The following is a 23803-nucleotide window of genomic DNA, read 5'->3' as shown; positions in this document are numbered from 1 at the left end:
CCAGATTTCAGACCTATTTGGGTAGGGAGAATGAAAAATGAAGGTCATTTCATGGCTCTACACAATTTTTCATTTAAAAAATATGAAAACGATGATTAAATTCCTCTCCAGCTCCTTAAAATATATAAAAATGTCCAAAACCCAGTGAGATTTAAAACTGAGGCAGGGCATCCCTCTGCAGTCCAATGATTGTACCGCGTTGAACCGCAGCTCCACACCAAGAACACGTGTGTGCGGGGGTTCAGGGAGAAGTGCCAGTCGTGAGGGGGCACCGTGGGGCAGAGCCGGCCCAGCGTCAGGGTCAGACGGGCACACAGAGGACATCTCCGTAATCGTGTTCTGGATGCAGGTGGGGACCACCATCTCAGTGACAGAAGGCTGGTGACCACCGGCACCGAGGAAGTCATAGGGAGAACAGACTCTGTGGACAGCGGTGCTGAGTCTGCCTTAACCTTGGCTGTGATCCCGGCTTTGACCTTCACTGAACCCAGAGTTTGTGAGTTCTGCTAGTTACTTAACATTCCCAAGTCTCCATTTTCTCATCTGCAAAATGGGGCAATCGTACCTACCTCATGAAGTTGCCTGTGAGAAGCGATTGAGTTACAGCCGCTGTCGAAGTACCTGAGCTTTAGACACATGCTTGGAGACACTTTGGGCATGGTGTGTGTTTGTATAGAATATTCTGACGTTCTTTTTCAAGGAAGATCCAGAAATTAGCTCACCTGTTGGGAACTTTTAGATGCTCCTGGAAATTTTGAAACAGTGGCTCATCTTAAAGTCCAGTGGCATTGACAAGGTGCCGCATATCTATTATCCAGGGTCTAACTATGTTCTTTTTTCAGGCGATGGTATGAATCAGCACGTTTTTACAAAAATATTAGAAGTTTAAAAAAATAAACATAAGGGCAAGATTGTATCGTCTTGAGTAAGCATCTTCTTGGGGGAGCACATGAAACTTGAGCGTGTGATTGGCTTTGACCAAATCGCATCTTCCCCAGTGACGTTGGGTGCGGAGGGTGGAGTGATGTTAGGTCCTGCATTCATGCTCTACCTCACTCCACCTTAGGGCCATCCCTTAATCACTGACTGTTTCGAGGAGGGAACAGCAATGCTACCGCATCTTCAATGCCCCTCACCCACCGGCAGAGCTGGTCAGAGGTGCCTCATTCCCACAGACAAGCCAATACTTAGCAACCCTGCATCCTGGTAACTGTCAATCAAACCAGGACAGCTATGATGAGAAAGGGCCCCTCCAATAAAAGGCCAGCTATTCAAAAGTTCAAAGTTAAATAAGGAAACGTTCCTGGCGGTGACTGATTAAATAGTAATCGATTAAAGAGAAGGCATGTTGACTCTAGCAGTTCATTCTATGACAGCAGCATTCAGCTCTGGCCTTGCCTGAATCGGAATATTGATTTAAACATTTGGCCCTGAGTAATTCGGCTGAAAGATCCATTCCGTTGATTTGTAGTATATGAAAGATTTCAGCCGGTATAATTACTACCTGTTTTGTGTTAGCCCTCTTGGATAATCAACAAAGTGGGGTTTGTTGTTTTTAACCCTTTTGAAAAGGGACCATTTTGCAGCTCTTTAAAAATCACCAGAATATGCCTGGCTGGCGTGGCTCAGTGGTTGAGTGTCAACCTATGAACCAGGAGGTCACAGTTCGATTCCTGGTCAGGGCACATGTCCGAGTTGTGGGCTCGATCCCCAGTGTGGGGCGTGCAGGAGGCAGCCAATCAATGGTTCTCTCTCATCATTGATGTTTCTATCTCTCCCTTTCCCTTCCTCTCTGAAATCAACAAAAAATATATTTAAAAAAACACAAAGGCCCCCTTATATTTTAGAAATTGCCACACTGCACATTTATATGGACGGAATAAAGTACTATTGTATTTGAAAAACCAGCAATGTGTATCATGAACCCTTTTCATTATTTTGAAAAATATGTTTGGGTCCTACATTCATGTTCTACTTCACAAATTAGGGGGGAGAAATCCAGTCTTGTTGGTCTGGGCCTGGATTAATGAGGCTCAGAACTGTGCAAATGACACTGAATCCCAGACTCGCTTAGACTGAGTCCCACTAAAGAAAGCAATCAGTGTCCCACCCGGCACCATCATGCTGTTCTGCCCATGGGATTGCTGTGATAAGGAAATGTACAGAGCATTCTTAATAGATGCAAAATACCACTTATTCAGATGTTTCCCAATCATCCATGAAATCATATTACAATCCAGTTACATAGGAAGAATCAGAAAAGTAAGGACAGTCTCTTAGAGGCTGTTGGAATGTAGGGGACACACACAGACACACACACAGAGAAAAGTACCACACAAGTGTACAGGCAGACATATATCCACTGACACAAATGCATCCATGAGAACATCAGCATCAAACATGCAGGCCCCACACACTCCATGCAAAAACAACAGAAAGGGAGAGAGACTGAGATTCTCTGGGGAAGATGTGTTTGGAGACTAGGCAGAGTAGAGTTGGGGTTTGTAAGAAAACACTGTTGAGAAATCACAAGACATTTACGTGAAACTAAACCAACATCACAACTGTGTGTGTTGGGGTAGGGAGGCATTCCTGACTCGTGGGGGAAGTGCTGTGATTTTAGTGTGTTGCAGAATGGACATGATGTTCTTAGGCATGGTTTGCAGGATGAGATGGGATATGGAAAAACAGCGATTATCCAGAGTTAAAAATTGGCAGGATAGTGAAAATGTTAAATTTGGGTGGTAGCGTCTTCTAGGACAGCCTGGTCAGGTGAGGTCCAGACTGAACAGAGGCTAAATATAGCAGGAGGAAGTGTGGTGGAGAGAGACTGAGGCTCACCTTCCTGAGGCAATGTGTCGGTATTATTACTGTCAGTATTATTATTGTTGAGATCTGTCATCCTTCCTATCTCGTGTGCTGCGTGTGGTCAGGATTGTTCATCAGGTTTGGTAGATGAGAGAGTTGAGTGCTAACAGACCAGGAGGTATTTGTAGCTAACAAGTGGCACAATAAGGATTCAAACTCAGGATCATGTGATCTCCAAATCTGTCCTATTTAGAAATTCCCATGGCTTCTCTCTTGTTACAAAGATGTCAATAAACACAAAAGTCACTTTAACTGATTTCATACTGAATTAAATTAATCTTGATTTCAATCCGATTTCAATCCCTTGTTGCCTCTTGAAACTCTTGTCATAAGACTGTTTACACCCATGATTCTATAATATTCCTATTCCTTCTTTATTTTTACATCCTGATCCTTAACAATCTTTACCTTTTTCTGGTGAGATTTTGAGGTTGTTATGCATATAAGCCCAATGAAAGATCCCTTTTTTGAAACTCAGAAAATATGATCTCTTGGTAATCTCTCTCTCTCTTTCTCTGTCTTTCTGTCTCTCTCTCTCTCTCTCTCTCTGTCTATCTCTCTCTCTCTCTTTCTCTCTCTTTCTCTGGCACTTGGGACCCAGGCTTCCCTCCGGCCGCTGGCAGGCACCCAGGACCTGGGCTTCCCTCACAGCCCTGGCTTTGTCTGGAAGGTCTTCTGGAAGGACATCCGGTCTAATTAGCATATTGTGCTTTTATTAGTAGTATATATATGTATATATATGTGTGTATTAAAGCTCCTCCCTGCAACGTTGTTGAGAAGGTGTTGTTATGGGAAGAAGAGGTGAAGCATGGAGAGACACACTAGGAGTAACAGGCTGGCTCCCGACACACTGACATTGCCCGTGTTCCCACACATGCCGCTTGGACGAGTGTGTTGTATCATCACCTGTTACAGGTGAGAGCTGAAAAACGTAGGCCGTGTGACTCAGGGTCTCACAGCTGAGGGTGTGCACTTTCTCGGACTCCAGGGTCGGCCCGTGTTGGGTATGTTTAGTTGTCTACCTGACTTTATGAAACCAGCCTTGAACATCATCATCAGAGCAACTCAGTGAGAACTAGATGGCAGGAGGGTAGAGACCCTGGAAGATCTTCCCCTTAGCATGTGACTTTGATGTTGAGTCAATGTTCTCACCTATCAAATGGTGATAATCTCGTGGCATTGCTCAGCCACCAGGACGAAGCAAGCATCGGAAGGGAGGGCACTTACAAAAGGACCCAGTTTTGCCAAATACTTGTAACCGGATAACAGGCAACGCTGTGTGGAGTGGGTGAATTCTCCATTACAGGGACTGTTATCTAAGCGCTTGTTTTCCTTAATTGAAATAAAAAGTCTTACCTTTATACTTGATGCTATAAGACAAATAAATGGAAGCACTGTAGGCTGGGCACACAAGAATGAGTTTATAAGACATCCTTACCATGTAAGTCTAATGTATCCATCGCGACATAATTTATTCAGTAACTATTGCTCTTAGGCCCACTGTGTTTCAGTCACTGAGTTGGCCCTTTTCCGCCTCCTCCAAGGCACACAGCTCGACTGCCTTTCCCAGCCTCCCCGTAATGCCAGGCATCTGCGCACCTGCCTGTACCTCCCTCCTTTTGCTCCTGACTCTTGCTGAGGTGACCTTGGCCTCCAAGCATTAACAAGGACAGAGTTCCAGCAAGACCCCGAGTCCCTAAAACTCTGTGCCCACCAATCAGGAGACCCATGGTGGACTCTATATGAGCAAGAAATAAACTTCTCTGTGTTAACCAATGAGCTTCAGGGAAACATTCCTTTAGTAAAACCTCTATTACGGTAGACATTATATGCAGAAGTTGATAGAATTTTCTAGGCTCCTTTGGGTCAGAAAGGTGTATTAAAATAGCTCCCTCAAAGGTTAAATGTGGACATGGTCTGTCTTTCTCATATATATATATATATATATATATATACACACACATACATATACATACACACACGTGTGTGTGTGTGTGTGTGTGTGTGTATATATATATATATATATATATATATATATATATATATATTATTGATTTCAGAGAGGAAGGAGAGGGAGAGAGATAGAAACATCAATGATTAGAGAGAAGCACTGATCAGCCACTAGGGACTGAGCCCGCAACCGGACATGTGCCCTTGACCGGAATTGAATCCGGGACTTTTCAGTCCACAGGCCGGCGCTCTATCCACTGAGCCAAACTGGCTAGGGGCTTCCTTTATTTATTAAAACAAGCACTTCTCATATGCAGCACGTATTGTGACAACAGCTGGGATAAGCCAGAGAATGGTCTAATGTGGAACCCTACCTCATGGAACGTGGGAAGTGGACACTTACCGTAGCCGGACAGACACAGACACCATCATCACTGGTTCCTGTAGTGTTCTGAAGGAAAGGAAGGGGATGATTCGATAGGAAATGGCGAGGCAGTCAAGGAGGAGAGTGACTGTGAGGCTGAGGAAGAAGCTGACCATAGAACTGGAACAGAAAGCTTCTAGAAAATAGGAAACCAGCCAGCGTCCTATTGTAGGAAGCAGCTCCGAGCCATGGAGCGCACAGCCCCTGAGTAAACGCCAGGCTTCATTCACTGACCCCCGACTGCCCACAGGTTGGCACTGGGGCCTGTCTCCAGCCCTCCAGGTCATCCAGGGGGTTTCTGTCCAGACATAAGCATCCACGGGGCTTGAAGGAGTTTGACACCTACATCGACTTTCTAATTAGCATCGTTTACTATTTTTAAACCCCTTAAGTTTTGCATGCTTAATGCATTCTTCTGGCTGAGACTGACAGCAAGATAAATCGTTTTAGTTATTCATGATTCACTGGACTATCATCGTACTTAATGTTCCTTGGAGCAGATTTAACTCCAGTGAAGCCGAATTGAATAGGACTCTGGAAGGCGGTTTTTCGTGAAGGTGGTGAAAGGATACTCTTAAACTCACCATATATAAAACCAATGTAGTTCTTTCATTTTGTAATGTGTTTTTTTTAAAAATTGATTTCAGAGAGGAAGGGAGAGAGAAAGAGCGAGAGCGAGAGCGAGAGAGAGAGAGAGAGAGAGAGAGAAACATCAGTGATGTGAGAGAATCATTGATTGGCTGCCTCCTGCATGACCCTCTACTGGGGACGAGCCCACAACTGGGGCATATGCCCTGAATGGGACTTGAGCCATGACCTCCTGGCTCATAGGTTGACGCTCAACCACTGAGCCACACTTGCCGGGCAAGTCCTTTCTTCTTTGTCAAGTTCTCTTACGATGAGTTTTGAAACCAGTCTTCGATGGGTGATATGGTCCTTCAGACATGTGCCTCCAGCAAAGGTTGTGAACTTGCTCGGGGAGTGTAAGGGGCGATGGCAAGTGCTCAGACTTCCTCATTCTTTCGTGGGCCCACACAGCTTATGTGCAGGATGTTTTAAGAAGAGAATAGTGACAAGTGCGGAGAGAGAGCTGGTGGTTAGCCGCCATTAGTTATTGATTGCTCACTGACTAACGGATACATATTGAAAGTACACACACACACACATACACACACACACACACAGTATCTGTTCCTCTCTTCCACCATAAGAGGCAGGCGTGGGATGAACCTAGTACCGTTGTTTCTATCTCATTAGGAACCTGTCACTCAGAAAGAAGCCCAAGTCCATGCATCTTATACATAGCAGAGCCGGATATGAGCCCAGTAATCCCTGCTGTCCTCAGCCCCGAGCCCTGCCTCTCACTGGGGTGACTTAACCTCGGGGACTGGGGCAGCTGTCATCCCCATCTCCATATTTCTCTGCCTCCTAATTCTGCACACTCCCCCTTTCAGATGGGGACTGTCTGACCCAAATGTGGTCCATGTTTCTGTGTTCCCACTTCTCCGGGACAGCTCAGGCACGTTGCACAGTAAACGCTGTGGATTTGCCTTCACTGAAGCTGTAGGTCCCAACGTCCAGCTTTCACCAGATGCGCTGTGGGAAGCGACCTCTGACGGGAGCCCACCCAGAGCTCGTCCCAGCTGAGTTCTCTACTTCCTCTATGTTGCTGCTCATATTTTATTTTCTTGTTACTCCATATGTAATATGAGGGTCCTAGAGAAATATGTGCCATCACTCACTACCCAGAAAGTAAAGGGGGAAATTGTTCATTATAGCTTCATGAGAAACAAGAACATCAATAGTTCATTTGAAGTTTCTTAGTATTTGAACTTTTCTCAATCAGTATTCACATACTTCACAAAGGTTTAAATTAGTGTGCTTATGTGTGTGTGTATGTGTGAGAGTGTGTGTATGTAGCTGTATATTCTATTTTCCCCATATTTATGCTCCAAGTATCCTAAAACTACAGTGACAGTATGGAAAACATTTCTACTTATTGTTAAAAAAGAAAGGGCAAAATATCCCTTAAAAGTAGAGGAACTCACCGCTCGCTGAGTTCACGTTGCTCTGAGACACAGCAGCATCCCCTGTGGGAAGATCCCGCCATCGGAGGCGGACGAGGTAAAGGGCAGCGAGTGTGGACGACGAGCGATGCTCCGGGAGAAGGAGATGATTCTGTGAAGCCTGAGACCAGGATTCACGTGTCATTCAGCAAGTTTCCCCCAAGGTTTCCCAGGACACAGGGAGCCGAGCCCATTCAGTTACACCTCCATGAAGCTGTTTAAGTATAAAGTTAGAGAGAATGAGTTTAAACCTGGGCGAGTTGTTTCCAGTTTTTATTATAGAAATGGACTATTTTGTCTTTAAAAGAAGTCCCCATCTTTTTGTCGGGCAGATCAGTAAAAGAGCGGTAGATGAGGAATCAATTAAATGCTAATTCTTTCTGGGTTTTTTTCCCCCAAATTAAATTTATAGGGTTGACATTGGTTAGTAAGTTATACAGGTTTCAAGTGTACGTTTCCTTTTTATTTATTTTTTATTTCATCCTTATATGACCAAGCAAAAACAAATAAATAGCAACAGTGATTGCTTTGATCTTGTTTGCTGACGTCTGAAGCCCTGTCTTAGGAGGGTGACGTGTACTGCTCGGCATTTGGCTCATTAATGGGAAGAACCCGGACAGGATACGTTGCCATCGATCCTTGTGCAACTCTCCAAGCAGTGTCATTAGCCGGCATCGACTTGTGGCTGGGTCGCTGGCCGTAGCCACCTTGTCCGTTGTTTTGTATTCTAAATTAGCCTTTTATTCTCACCCATGTCTGAGATTTCTTCTGGAAAATAGCATTAATTAGTCACTAAATAAAACCATAAGACTCAAGTTGAGTCTAATGGAGCAACAATGAGATTGTTTTGGGGAGAGTGAATCACTTAACTTTCAAGCGCTCAGACACTCATATTAATGCCTCAGTAACCTCACCCCTACCCTGAGCCCAGCAGATGTGAGAGGCAGTAGAATAATGAGCTATCTGATCATTGAATACCTGCGGAGCAGAGTTAATACATCTGCGATTCAATGTGGTCCTTCTAAAGCAGTGGGAAGGTATTCTGCGTTGAGTAAAACATTCAGTGGTGCAGGCTGCCGGTGAGCCAACGTCACGTAGAAGAGATGGCTTTCAAATGATTGGAAAACAAAACAATTGTAAGCAACTGTCCATTGATTTAGTAACTGAAAGAGTGAAATGGAAAAAAAAATAGTCATTAACATAAGGTCACATTCCTTTAGGATAAGAGAGGGGGAAGGGATCAAATTCTAGCAATCCTCATTTTTCAAGACCACTTTTATTTTGCCCTGTATCATATCATCCTCCACATGACTTTCAAAATCTTTTTGATATAGCATATTAAACTATACATGTTTATTCCTAATATGAGATCACTCCTGCCTGTGAAACAAAATGTTTTCTAACAGGTGGCTTTGGGGAGTAATGTCCTTTGAAATGTAGCCCATAAAGTCTTAAGAATAGTGGATTTCAAACAAGGAAAATGTCCACCACACACTATTTGTGGAACAGTTGTTTAGAAATGGTAGTTTTGTGTCTGTGTCTGTGGTGCCAATGTCTGTATAGTGGGCTTAGTAAATTCTTCAGATGTTTTTCAATGACCTTTTATATTGTCTTATTCTTAGTAACAGGAAATACTACAAGGTAAGGGGTAGTTAGAAAGTTGTTACTCAGAAAACTCTGAGTCCTAATTATGATTCACTTGCAAGCCGTGGCACGTGCTGCGTGGCTGTGGACTGGACAGTGTGCTCGTCAAGATTCAAGGTTGCAGCCACAGCCCACAGTGTGCGGTGTTAGGAGGCGGGGCCTATGGGAGGGGATTAGGCCTCGAGGGTGGAGCCGCCTGCGGGGACCATGCCCTCAGAGGGGGCATCAGAGGGGTCTCCACGGGAGCACGGTGTCTGGTGTCACCTCTGTGGGGCTGCATCCTGGGCTCCCCAGAGCTTCCTCCCCCCCAGGACGTCTCCTTCCCACACATTGTCCTGGACCCCGTTCCCTCTGCGGGCGGTGGTCGTCCGCTCCCTGCCTTCCCTGCACCATCCAACTTCTTCACAACATCAACAATGACAAACCAAACAAGCAGGTAAACAAATAAATACATGAATGAAATACAGCCGCTCCACAGAATGCTCTGTGGTCTCCGTGATTAATTTAGGTCCTTTATATCATACAGCCACTGGCTCCGGCTTCCACCCACAGCATTAATTGTTCTTTTATTTACCTTCCTCTTGTCATTTATGCCCCCTTCTGTTAAGCATTTTAATTAAAATAGGCTTTATTTCTTATAGCAGTTTTAGGTTTATGGAAAAATAGAACAGAAAGTGCAGAGTTCCCACCTCCCCACCCACAGAGACACTTTCCCCACCATTACGTCTCCTGGGCGGTGTGGTGAGTGTGATGCCACTGCAGACCAGTCTCAGTACATTGTTGCTAACGCAGTCCTTCATCCTGTTAGGACCCTCTGTGTGGTGCGGTTCTTTGGACTTTCCCAAATGTGTGGTGTCCCGTGTGCACCAGTCCAGTTATCCCAAGCCCTTCCACTGACCCCAAACCCTCAGCCCCACCTCCTGCTCCTCCCTCCCGGGACCCCGGAGGCCAGTTTCGTCCATTGTGGGCATCGCAGCACTTTTACAGTTAATCACGTATTTCCTTTCCTTCTTCTACTTCGTTCCCACTGTGGAATTTATTGTAACTGACATGCTGTGGCTTCTCTTACTCAAGATGTTTCCTAATTGCTCCTGGAAAAAGGCATGTTACCCATGTGAAATTCTGTGTAACTGTGTGTGCCCTGCCCGCGGTGTTGGCCATCAAATATACAGGTAGGTGCACACACATGTGATAAGCAACACACGAATGCAGTCTCCCTTTAAAGTCTGAGCGGTGTTTTTATTGCCCTTCTCCCCTGTCCCAGCGTTTTACCCGGAGGGACCCACTGTTCTCATTCCGTCTACACCGTCCAGCCCTTGTTCCCCACGCATTTCCAGACATGCTACATACACTGGCGAGGCCATATTTATTCAGCAACATGCTTTTATTCACCCAAACTCTGAATACTGGAGTTCTGTTTTGAACTCTCATTGCTGCTATGCTGTTACATATTGTGAATAATTCATATTATTGTAGCCATTTCTCTCTTGATGAAAATTTATGTTCCCTGCAGTTGTTTTTTTATTAACAAGCCGCGCTGCAATGAGCATCTTTGTTACCCAGTCCCATGCACCTTTGCATGGTTTATATTTTTTTCCTTTCAATCTGACTCTACGTATCAGGATGGGGCTGTGTTAAAAGCAGGGCCCTCCATGGTGACTGTGTTCCACCAGTGGCTCCCTGCTGTGGAACGTTGGCCAGTGGGGGCGTGGGACTGTTGTCACCCTCTTTCTTGCTGTGGAACGTTGTTGGCTGAGTAGTGCGTGGGACTGTTGTCACCTGTCCCTGCCGTGGAATGGTGTTGGCTGTGTGGTGCATGTGGCTATTGTCACCTGTCCCTGCTGTGGAACCTTGGCAGGTGGTGGCCTATGGTTGTTGTGACCCCCGATCCTGCTGTGGAACATTGTCTGGTGGGAGTGTGGGACTGTTGTCACCCTCTTTCCTGCTGTAGAGTGTTGTTGGCTGGGTGGTGCATGTGACTGTGTCACCCTCCTTCCTGCCGTGGAACGTTGGCCGGGTGGTGACCCTTATTCTCACGTGGGTCGTGCTTCATTTACGGTTGAGCTGCAGCACGGACATGGCTGCTGTCGGATTTAACAGGAAATGGAGAGTAGCTGCAGCATTCCAGAGCCTGGGGCATACGGGCAGAAGGCACGTGGACGCGTCCTGTGAACAAGTAACGAGGTTTGTGCACACACAGTGCCTCCTCCACAGCGCCTTGGAAATCGACACCAGGCTGTTTCCATCTCTGTTATGCATAAATCACAGAAATTATAATAAATTGAGAAAAATGTTCTCACACACAGGAAGGCTCAGCCTACATTCTGATGATGACTAAGGACATCTTGGACCATTTGCCAAAAAAAAATATATCTGTGAAACAAACCTTAATACAGCTTAGTTTTTTACTGAATTTATTGGGAGTGACATTGGTTAATAAAGTTATACAGGTTTCAGGGGTACAATCCTATAATACATCATCTGTACATCATATTGGGTGTTCACCACCCACTGTCTCATCCCCTTCCACCACCATGTATCCCCTTTACTCTCTTCTACCTCCCACCCTTCCCTCTGGTAATCACCATACTGTTGTCTGTATCTGTGATTTTTATTTTGGTTAATCCCTTCGCCTTTTTCTCCCAACCTCCCCAATGGCCTTCCCCCCTGACAGCTGTTAGTCTGTTCTCTGTATCTATGGGTCTGTTTCTATTTTGTTTGTTAGTTTAGTTTGTTCATTAGATTCCACATATGACCGAAATTATGTGGTACTTGTCTTTCTCGGACTGGCTTATTTCACTTAGCATAATACTCTCCAGGTCCATCCATGCTGTCTCAAAAGGTAAGAGATCCTTCTTTTTTTATGGCTGAGGAGTAAGTATTCCATGGTGTAAACGTACCTCATCATTTTATCCACTCATCTGCTGATGGGCACTTGGGCTGCTTCCAAATATTGGCTATTGTAAAGAACACTGCTATGGACATAAGGGTGCATATAGTCTTTCTGATGGGTGTTTTGAGGCTCTTAGGATATATTCCCAGAAGTGGAATTGCTGGGTCACCAGGCAGTTCTAGTTTTGATTTTTTGAGGACCCTCCATGCTGTTTTCCACAGTGGCTGCACCAGTCCGCATTCCCACCAGCAGTGCTCGAGGATTGATTCTCTTTCCCCACATCCTCACCAGCACTTGCTGTTGGTTGATTTATTGATGATAGTCGTTCTGACAGGTGTGAGGTGACATCTCATTGTTTTAATTTGCATCTCTCTGATGACCGCTTAGTTTGAAAGCAACCATAAGGTCTTAAGTACATCTCTTCACAGTTTCTAATCTTAACCTTAAAAATAACGATAAACTCGTTAATGGTAGTGTTTATGGGAAAGAAAAATATCTTAAATAATAAAGTCTGAATGAGCCAGACACCCCCGAGAGCTTAGAATGGAATGACCCTTCATGTCCCTGCAAACCTGCGTGACTGACCTTCCTGTCTGGGTTTCTGGGAGTGAAATGTGAGGAGGGAAACTGTTTCTGATGCTGCTGAGGTGCCTGGAAGCGGGTGGCCCTCTCCTCCATCGGACTCAGGACTCGGCTCAGGTTAATGTCCTGGATCCTCTTGGGCAACTTCCTGAACTTCTCATCTGTGAAACGGGGAGAATCCCAGGACCTAGCTCATTGGATTGCCATGGAGTTTAAAGATTTAAGACATGCAGCAGTTGGAATAGTGTCCGGCACGTAGTAGGTGGTGTAGAAGTGATGGTTGTTTCCATTCATTCCTTCGCCTGGTAACTTGTAGTTAAATTATAAGAAGGAAGGCAAGCATTGAGCAGTGACTGTAAGTCATGTGCAGATTTAAATTTATTTACACTATCTCTGTTTTCACACAACACCGTGATGGTTTAGGTGGTCAGAGCATCATATTCAATCTGTCCTCAAGAGAAAAACTTCAAGTGCAGTTTGATCTGTTCTGAGTCTCATATTTGTGAGAATAATTGGGATTCTGCTGCTTTCACCACAGTGAGAGTGTGAGAATTATGGGGTTGTTTTTCCCTATCACAGAGCTGATGGCAGAAGCGGACTGAATACCCCACAAATCAGCAGTTGGAGCTGCCCCTGAGGTCTGACCCCCTCCTGTAGAGCTTGTGCTGGTCCGGGCCCCCCACGACCCGTAGATGGAGTTTTTCCTTCCTGTAAAGCCCCGAGCTGCTACAGGGACAGGCTGCTGGGAGTTCTGACTGTGAATGGGAGCTCTGTGTGGTCCTTAATTGGGAGAGGAACCTGTCAGAAATAATGTATTCACAAACCCTCTGAACCATCCTGGGCCCGGCAAATAGGAGAGAAACTGTCACTGGGCTGGTGGCTGATTCCTCAGCAGCACTGACAACCGGCAGGAATGTCTTTCAGAAACCCGTCCTTGAAGAAGTCTAGTCACGTAGAAATGCATGGAGGGTATGGGGGTTGGGGGGGCAGGATGGGACCCGGGTGACAGGCAAACTGCCTTAAAAGTGCGAACAGTGACAGCTGATCTCCGTTTAATTTGGGGAAGCAACTAACCTGCTTTGAAGACCGGAGTTTCAGAAGTTGGACTGTTTCTTTGCTGGTTTGGGCCACAGATAATTTTGGGAAAACTAACGAGGAGCAGGATCCACGCGGCGCAGTGGGAAGAAAGAGGGAGCAGTCTGGTGTTTTCATGAGGAGGCTGCTATTTCTGCCCGGGATCTGCGGCTCTGCTGTTTCTTCACCTAGAACAGGCACGCCCCTCCGCCCCCCTCCCCTTGCTTCCTGTCCTCAGGAAAACTTTGCCCACGTAGATTTCGCACTGCTCCCCTGCTCCTGCAGGTGCCTTGAAGTGAAAGGGGGGCAGGAAGTTGAATAAGAATAAATTACTTGCTCCATTTTCATTTGAGCCACCTCCTCCCTCATTTCGGGATATATGTCAGGGCTTCCGTCAGGAAGCATCGGAAACCTGTGCGTTATTCCCCCCCAGGTTAGACAGGGAACTTAGTCTTGTTTCCACCATCTGGGTCCTCTCTCTACACCTTCCCAAATTTTAGGACCTGCGTCCATCTTAAATCCCCCGCGACACCTTCCCTAACACAGTTCCCATTCCTCACATTCGGCCAGGTCTCTCTGCTTCTGTGATTCTCTTGCTTGCACTGTGGTTACCTGTGTTGAGTCCTTCCCATCATTGTCCCCATTCCCTCAACTATTATAGGGAATAAATGATTCCATCGTATGAATGAATGGATGGATGGATGGTCGACCCATTGTGTGAATGGATGGATGGATGACTCCATTGTATGAATGGATGAATGGATGATTCCATGGATGAATGGATGAATGGATGAATCCATGTATGAAGGAATGGATGTCCAGGAGGTACCAGAAGGCACACTTACCTTTTCATTATTTCATTATATCACATTATCTTCAGTAGCTCATTATCACACAACCCTAAACGACAGTTCATTAATCCTGTGTCAGGGATGGGGAAGCCGAGGCTCATATGTGTCCTGTTTCCTGTGGAAACTCCCTCCTGATTTCCAGCCTGGGTATGTCTGTCACCTCACAAGGCCCCCCCTATGGGGAAATGGAAATGTTTCATTAGTATGCTTATTGATAATTATTCTTAATAGTAACAAGAAACGCTTATAGTTTAATAAAGGGAAGTATGGTCTGAAACCAGGAAAGCACATAATTTTTTCATGCTCTTTAAGAAGTCCGCTGATGTCCACCTTGGTCGGCAGTAGGTTTCATCAGTTTTAGAAGAAAAACTTCTTAACTTAATGGCCTACCAACAGGCAAGATTTTATTTTTATCTTTCAGTTTTCCATGTACAGCTCTTTTACTTCCCTGATTAAATTTATTCCTAAATGCTTAATTCTTCAGTGTTATTGTAAATGGGATTAACTCTAAAATTCTCTTTCTGATAGTTTATTTTTAATGTGTAAAATGCAATTAATATTTGCATATTGATTTTGTATTCTGTAACTTCACTGAAGTTGGTTATTAGTTCTAGCAGTACCACATCCACTGATTTGTTAATGTTGAGCCATCCTTCCATCCCTGGAATAAATCCCACTGGAACACAGTTTAGGATCCTTTCAATGTATTGTTGACTTCGGTTGGGAACTGTTTCGTTGAGGAGTTCGTGTCTGTGCTCCTCAGGAACATTGGACTGTGGTTTTGTTTCCTGTCGTGCCCTTGTCTGGATTTGGTGTCACGGAAATGCTGGCATCGTAGAATGAGCTTGGAGCTGCATTACAGTTGAAGGCATCTGTGTGGACTTGTATTTATTTTATCTACAGAAAGCTAGATCGGGAAATAAATAGAAAGATGTCTGTGTACATTTCCTAACCATCCTTTTGGAGAGCATTGTTTTTAAGAAAATATTTTATTTGCAATATAAACAAAGTCCCGTTGCTGGTTCGGGGTATATAAATGTGTGTGTGTGTGTGTGTATGTTTATGTAGGGTCACACATTTTCCTTCGTATGGTCATGAAGCACACTGGCCCCATTAGGCATACCCTCATTACACAAACCGTAGGTGTCTTTCTGTTTGTTGTTGTTTTTTAAGTAAAAAGAGAAGGAGAACCATGTATAGCATGGAAGCTTTTTGTCAGTTTCTCAACACTGGCAAACAAGTGAGTATTATTTACGGGAAAAGGGGGGTAGGTTATCACAGTACCAGGCAGAAGCTTTTTAGCTCTTAGCGAAATAGCCATGACCTAGATCTCTTTGGTTCCAGATCATTCCAAAATGGCAACATTCTGTGTAACTATTTGTGGCTGAAGCATTCATCCTGTATGTGTTTTAAATACAGCTATGAGTAGAACTGAAGCATATCCAAGAAAAACCAGTGTGTGTTTTTAAATACATGTGTCCATTTTGAAAGATTCGGCAATAATAGCCTTTAGACAGATCGAGTCTTTAAAATACGTATTATTAAAATTATGAAGAAGGAAGAACTTCAGTAGGTATAGTTTTTAAATACTTCCAAGACAACTGCTTTCATTTGCATATGTAAAGATGTAGCCACTATTTAATCTAAGAAGCTCTGATGTCTTCCCCGTATTGTTTTAACTGTACCCATAGGTCCTTTTGTCGTATTTTTATTATATGATTGTTGAGCCTAGCTTTCTAATATCTCTCATATTGATCACCTTCCTTGAAACATGTTTCCATCAAAATCATTTCCTTCCCTGGCTCAGTTGGTTCAGTATCGTCCCCTACCGTGCACCAAAAGGTCACCGGTTCCATTCCCGGTCAGGGCATATGCCCGGGTTGTGGGATCACACCCCAGTTGGGTGTATACAGGAGGCAACCAATTGATGTTTCTCTCTCACATCCATGCGTCTCTCTCTCTCTTTCTCTCTCTCTCTCTCTCTCTCCCCTCCCCCCACCCCCTTCCTCTCTCTCTCTAAAAAAATCAAAACGTGTTTTAAAACATCGTTCCTTTTCACTTTCTCCAAACACCATCAGACCCCGTGTGGTGTTTCCATAATTGCAGTCCTTACTTAAGACCGCCCCCGCTTTCCTCTCCCCCAGTCAGCATGGAGCCTCAGTCACACATCGCAGACATAAGCACAGGCGAGATCTTGTTCTGCTACTTCTCCCTGAAGCTCCCCATGCAGCGCTGAACCTAAGTACTGAACTTAATGAATAATTGATTGTTTAATTAAACTGAACGCTTGTACAACAAGGATAATCCATTTCCTGACCCTGCAAGACAACACAGAAATTACTGCGTCTCAGAGGCTGCTGGGATTGCGGGGCATTTGTTCCCCAGGAGATGCTGGAATGCCATGCCTGTGGTTCCTGGCAGAAGTGATGGCAGCCCCAGGCGGGTGCTGACCTTTGACCTGCTTCTCAGGTTGAAATTCCATGAGGAGGAAAGCTCTGTTATATCTTCTTCCAACAGCCAAACAGATATCGGCACTGCCCCAAATAAACAAACAGAATAAATAAAAATAAAATCTCGCCCGTTGGTAGACCATCAAGTTAAGAAGTTTTTCTTCGCCGAAACCGGTTTGGCTCAGTGGATAGAGCGTCGGCCTGCGGACTGAAGGGTCCTGGGTTCGATTCCGGTCAAGGGCATGTACCTGGGTTGCGGGCACATCCCCGGTGGGAGATGTGCAGGAGGCGGCTGATCGATGTTTCTCTCTCATCGATGTTTCTGACTCTCTATCTCTCTCCCTTCCTCTCTGTGAAAAATCAATAAAATATATTTAAAAAAAAAAAAAAGAAGTTTTTCTTCTAAAAAATGCTCTTTCTTGCCTCTGGGAACGTTCTCAAGGCTGTGCGTTTTCAGGTGTCTTTTGACAAAAACGTTTTGAGCTGAGAGTCAAGAGGAAGGAATTTTCAAAAGACTGGAAATCGGAGGGGGAGAAGCTTTGAGCCCAAGTAAAGGAGAAAAACAAGTGGAGATCGGCACTGTTTCCTGAGGCTCTTTCCTTTAAAAACGGTAGGATCTGGACACGTTTTCCACTCCCCCCAAGTGGCGGTGAGCTCGAATCTGTTGGCATCGGCAGCTCCTGCCGCCGTGTGTGAGTTCATTGGGCGTCCAGGCCTCCAGTTACCACCCACTCGGCAAAGCCGGACCCCACTTCAGGTGGGAACCTTGTCAGGAGCTCACTCATTGTAATTAATAACAACATTGAACCTCTGCGAGATAAATAAAAACAATTCGTTTGACAACACATGGCAAACACAACCCGTGGGTTTTTCTCTGTGGGTTGTTTTTTTTTTGCCATATTTTGTAACGTTGATATTGCAGTTGGAAGGCAGATGTGGAGTTTGGCTGCCTAAGGGACAGTGAAACACAGGCTGCCCTTTTGAAGAGTCGGCGCTTCCCTTGGGCAGGAAAATACGACGGAGGCGTGCAAAATAGAGACATAAAGTGAAGATGATCTTATGTAAGTCATGTGAGATTTTCTAAAAATTCATATACAATTCAGAACTCTGACTCATTCACCTGTCAGGAACTAACTCAGCTGCCACAATGCAGGTGTGGCCCATCTGCGTGTGGAAGGACAGGGTTTATAAGCGACGGTCAGAAACCCATCCTCGTGTCACAGGCCCACCTGGATTTTGTCAGAATGGGAGAGTGACGCCGTGATTTCCTAGGTGTTTGTAGAGTCCCGGGAAGGCTCACCCCAGCTCCCTCTGACCCGGCGGTGAGGCTCCCGGAACCGTGGGATTCCTCCCTCAGCCCAGGCCCGATGCGTCAGAAGCTCAGCCGCATGGGGTGTGTATGTTCCCCCACGTCCCATGTAGTTCAGGATCTGGAGGAAGGGCCGCACACAAACGAAAGAGACGAGACAAGAGAGAATTTGGAAATATTGGGGGGCCAGGTGGGCAAGCCCGACTCTAGGGGAAGGACTTCCACTGGTGCCCAGGCCTCGCCAGCCTTTTATTTAACTTTGGATACACATCTAGCTTTTAGGCAGGCAATTGCGGTAGCAGATGGACTATCTTAAAGGTCAGTAAATATTAGAGGGATTTACTCTGAGACTATTTGGTCAGGAAATAGCTTGAGCCCCCATTGTCTGAACTAGACAATTGGTGCATAGCTCAGGCCCTTGCCATGGGTTCAAGGTTCACCAGCGTTCCGGATCCTTGTTGGCACTTTTCTGCTAGTGAAGACAATGGGCGGCCTCCCACAATAGGGGAGGTGCCAACATGTACTTCCTTCAGGCAGAGAAGGATTCGGAAGTAGTTAAGTTTCCTGGGTTTTAAGTTCCTATTTCCAAGTTCTTTGTCATTCGCCAGGGGGTTAGCGCCCTGCCCACCTGCTTCCTTCATCTAACAAGAGGAATGGGATACCTGGGTTACTGCACAAAGATGTCCGGGGACTTACTCTTCCTGAGACCTTTGGTCATTCACTCATTCATTCATTCACTCATTCATTCATTCACTCATTCATTCACTCACTCATTCACATTTAGGGGCTGCCCAGGGTGGGAGCTGCTATGCCCTTGCGGGGGAAACCATAGTGAGCAGAAAGGCTTGGCTCCTGTCCTCCTGGAGCTCAGGGTGAGAGAGGAAGTGGAACTAGCCGGACGATCATGGAAACCGTCGTAGAATCACAGCTGTGGTCAGGGCTCTGAGGAGAGGGATGCAGTACCATTTGCTGGGAGGCTAAGTGAGGCTTCCCCGAGTTCAGGAAGGAAGAGGAGAGAATGGGACAGGAAAAGGGGTGGCAGTCATTCAGTCATTCATGCATTCAAAGTGATGTATGGGTGCCGGTGCCAATGGCCTCCCAGGCACCGTTCCGGGTGCTGGGGAAACAGCCACAGGAGGGTGGCCCCAGGCAGCAGGCAGGTGGGTGTGCAGCATGGGGTGGGAGAGGTATGCCTGGAACCTCGTGGTCATGGGTGAAGGGACAGACGGCCGTTTAGACCAGTGATGGCGAACCTATGACACGTGTGTCAGAGGTGACATGAGAACTCATTTTTTTGGTTGATTTTTCTTTGTTAAATGGCATTTAAATGTATAAAATAAATATCAAAAATATATATCTTTGTTTTACTATGGTTGCAAAGATCAAAAAATTTCTATATGTGACATGGCACCAGAGTTAAGTTAGGGTTTTTCAAAATGCTGACACGCCGAGCTCAGAAGGTTCGCCATCACTGGTTTAGGCTAACCCTGCATTTCATCCTCAAGGCATCGTGAAGCTGTTGGAAGCATCTGAGCAGGGGCGATGGAGTCGGATTATGCCCCAGGAATCACTGTGCGTGCCTGTCTGGAGAAGGTGGGCATGATGGCTAACTCCCAGTTTCCTCGCTCTCTGAGGAGCCGCCTTCTCTGTATCCTCAGGGCTGTCAGCATTCATGAAGCACCTGCCAGGTGATCCTGCAGCACTCCCTCCTCGGGAAAACTCTCTTCAAACCCCCCCCCCCCCCCCCGTGATGAAAAATGTCCATCTCTTTAGTTTTCTTCAGGTCTTCTTTCCATAAAGGATTTGAGCCGACTGAACTCTATTTTCCGTCTTGGTTAGACTGGTACATGTTTATTCCTTAAACAGATTTTAAATGGCTTTTCCCACTGACATTCAGCCGGGTTTACTCTTATCGCACAGGTGGGTGGTAGCTTTCTGTGGCCGGCCGAGGGGCTGTGAGAACGTGTGTGCTGAAACAAGGGGGATTATTGCGCAGGTGCGCAGCCAGGTGCTGGGCAGCCGCATGGCTTCTTGTCAGACGGGGTGTTGATCTGGCGAGGATGCAGCCGGGCTCACGCTAAGAGCAGGGCGCGCACACCCAGGCGGATGCTTTTCTGGGCGAATCAGCCCCGTTGCTGTGTCATTTCTCCGGATGTTGCCCACCAGCGTGTTTTTGAAATAATGTGGTCAGCCGGTTGTTTGTAGAATTGGGACACGAAGCCACAGAGGGGTCACAGCAGCTGTCTTTGAGAATGAAAGTGTTACAGTCAGTTTTCCACTGAAGGGGGAAGGCTCCTCTCCAGCCAGCAGGTCTGTGTGCAAGCTGGGCCGGCGGCGCAGGGCCAGGTGTGTGTGGTCCAGAGACCGACCAACTCCTGTTCATCCTGCCTCCCCCTGTCCTCACCCACGGACACTGGCCAGGTCCTCGCCCTCTCGGGGTCTCGGTCCCCTGAGCTCTGACACGGCACACAGTGTGTCCCCTCATGTGTCCTGGCGAGGATGGCATGAGTCTGAGGGTGCGAATACCCTAGAGGAGTGCCCGGCCACAGTCAGGGTTAAAAGGTAACCGCCGGTAGCGAGTCACAGACGGTGGGGAAACGGTGATTGAAAGTGGTGGGAGGTGCTGGGTGCCCATCAGCGGATGAGGGGATTAAAACCCTGTGGTGCATACACAATGGAATACTGCGCTGCTGTAAAAAGAGAAGAAACTCTTACCATTGCAACAGCATGGATGTGAGCATTATGCTAAGCGAAGTAAGCCAATCAGAGACAGATAAGCGTCACATGATCTCGCTCATTTGTGGAATACAATGAACAACATAAACTGATGAACAAAAAGTACATAAAGAGGCACAGGATCACCGAACAGACCATCAAACCTAGAGGGAAGGCGGGGGAGGATGGGCGGGGGGATTAAGAGATCAGCCAAAGAACCTGTATGCATATATGCGTAACCAATGGACACAGACAGTGGGGGGGCGGGGATGAAGGCTGGGGCTGGGGGGCCGGGGCAGACTGGGAGAAGACAATGGGGGGAAAAGGGGACATGTGTAATATTTTCAACAATAAAGAATAAAAAGAGAAAGTGGTGGAAGGTGTAGATCTTTGACACTCAGACCTTGTGGAGAGCATGGCTTAGTTCTCAGCTGGCTGCCCGCAGTTCTCTGAGTGACAGTGAAAGGAAGAGAAATAGGCCTTGGGATGATTGACAGAAAATGCAAATGAGGCATTCAAACCACTGCTCAGCTCTTCATCACTGAGAAGGAGCTTATTTTTGCATATTTAAATGATGGAGGGGAACGCATACATATTAATTGTAAATTAGGCTTTCTAATGTGGTAGAGCAGGCAGGGTGATTTGCAGGGCTGGGCAAATGAAGCCTTCACTCTCAGGTGAACACATTAGTGTTTGGAGCGAGAATAAATTAATTACAGCAATTGGAGGTGAACCCGAAGCTCCTCACGGACGGTGGGCGGGCAGGTGTGTGTTTATGCACACACATGCACCTCACAGGGACTGGAGGGAAGACAGGCTGATGAGCACGCTTTGGCTCCCTGGTTTAACATCAGTGAGGGTTTTGAAGTTTTCGGTAACGTTGGGATTACCGTGATCAAAGTAAAAGAATGACTTACTTTTCAAAGATGCAGAAAACTATGGTTTTCCACCCAACCATGCCAAGTATTTCACGAGCCGGAGTCTAGCAAATCCACTTAATAACATGTGTTTCCCTAGGAAGCAACTTGGATAAGGTTCTGTAATAGAATAATGTTCTGCGTTGGTGATCAGTCCGTAGACTGTGCTGACAGCTAGTTCCATGGGCTTCCTGTCCCAGCAGCTCGGCATCCCCTGCAGTGACTCTGTGGGCTGGGACCGTGCAGGCGCTGGTGTGCACTGCCCCTCCTGGGCTGAGACCCTCGCCTGGGATTCTCTCGTTGCCAGCTCTGAAAACCCAGCCCAGATGTTAGTGCTGAGGCGACTCACCAAGACCTACTCGTTTTCAATCAAGGACCAATAGAATCAAATTCCATTAGTGACATCAACAAGGGCTTCCGTGTGAACGGAGAAGCATCCGCCTTCATTTTGAGAAATGTCAGCCTCTCTTAGCCAGTAGCTCCCTCTTTAGACCTGCAAGTTGTCCATATTTGCTTATGCCTGAGAAATTCAGATTGGCGGGGCTTTGTGTAGGCACCTATTGAAATCTAGCTGCTGTATTGATTTTGGAACAAACATCCTACCTATGGAACAAGTAAAATCTTTGAAAATAAAGGATTGGAAGTAAATGATGTCCATCATGTGCAGAAATGGGGGTAGAGTTCTCCCGATATAGGCTATTGATGCTCTTATAGTATGAATCCAATGGGAGTAAAGCTGTCCTGAAATACATAGGCTATTGATGCTCTTACAGAATGAGACCAATGGCAGTAGAACCCAAACACTTCAGATACAACAGCCTGTTTCAGCCCAGCTGATGAATTAACGTAACAGACACTGAGCTTTTGGGCTTGTTTTCAAGTGGAGCAGTGTTGTATCTTCTCAGGCTTCCTCAGCGAGTTTTCATCTTCCTTTCGCCCTGTGTGAACACGACTCTGCAGCGTTGTGTTGTTCAATGGGGGGAGTGAGCTGCTCTGAGCTTCAGGGATTGTGGGTCTCTGTGAGCTGGAATTTTCCGCATTAAATTCGGAAGCCATGCTGTGCTCGGTGAATAAGTTGCTTCTCTCTCTCCTTCTCCACCCCCATCTTCTGTAAGAACAAGTTTATTTCCCCAAAATAGAAACCTAATTGATTTGGGAGAATTTGTAAAAATTTAAAGAATTGTCACAGAACTCCCCATAGGAGAGAAAATAAAAATTATTCATTATACTACCACATGGATATAGCCACACTTAATATGTAGTAAACTTCCTTTGGTCTGTTTCTCTATAACATATATTTTTGTAAAGTTGGGATGGAGCTAGAAATACAGTTTGACTTTTCAAACGGATCAATGTTATAACAAGATCCATTGATGATACATTCTCTGCATTTTCCCATGTAATTAAATGTATTTTTTTTTTTAAATACCACAGGAAATTTCTGAATATTCCTTCAAATGAAAGTAGAAGCAGATTCAGACACTGTTGCCCATGTAGACGGGGCCATGTGGGTGTCTTTGACGGCCTTTCTGAGTTTTCCTCAGATAGTTCCTGGGTGAACAGGTTGAGTGGGCACCTTTGAAGGATTGCCAAGTCGCTGTTCAGAGTGGGCACCTACTTACCAAAGACTCTGATGTGAATTCTTTAAGATGAATCATTTTTTGGCTAGAATTTAATTTCCCAAGCTGTCATAGTCCTTGACTCTGTGTTTATGAGCAACTGCTTTAAAAGGAAGAGGAAATCCGGGTCTCTCTCAGGAGTATGGGATAGGTGTTCTGGTGGCATCTAGCTGAGGTGTTTCTGGTTATTATTTAATTTACATTTTTAAAGCATTTATTATGAGTTAATGAATCAGTTGACACTCCAGGGAACATTTAAAAAGATTTATTGCCTTATAAAATGTATATGGCTCTCAGCTAAATAACCCAGGTTATAATCATTAGCAGTGGCATATTACATTTCTGGTCGTTCTAGAGATGACCAAATGGAGTTTGTGCCCGTCTGAGTCCTTTGCTCAGCCTTGGCACTTAGATGAGGAGTCATTCCTGAGAACATAGCCC

This window comes from Myotis yumanensis, unplaced genomic scaffold, assembly GCF_028538775.1.
Source record: "Myotis yumanensis isolate MYYU_CA2020_CCGP unplaced genomic scaffold, mMyoYum1.0.hap1 SCAF_14, whole genome shotgun sequence".
In the NCBI taxonomy this organism is placed as follows: Eukaryota; Metazoa; Chordata; class Mammalia; order Chiroptera; family Vespertilionidae; genus Myotis; species Myotis yumanensis.
The sequence above is the reverse complement of the archived record's forward strand: the minus strand, read 5'-3'. Positions refer to the sequence as shown.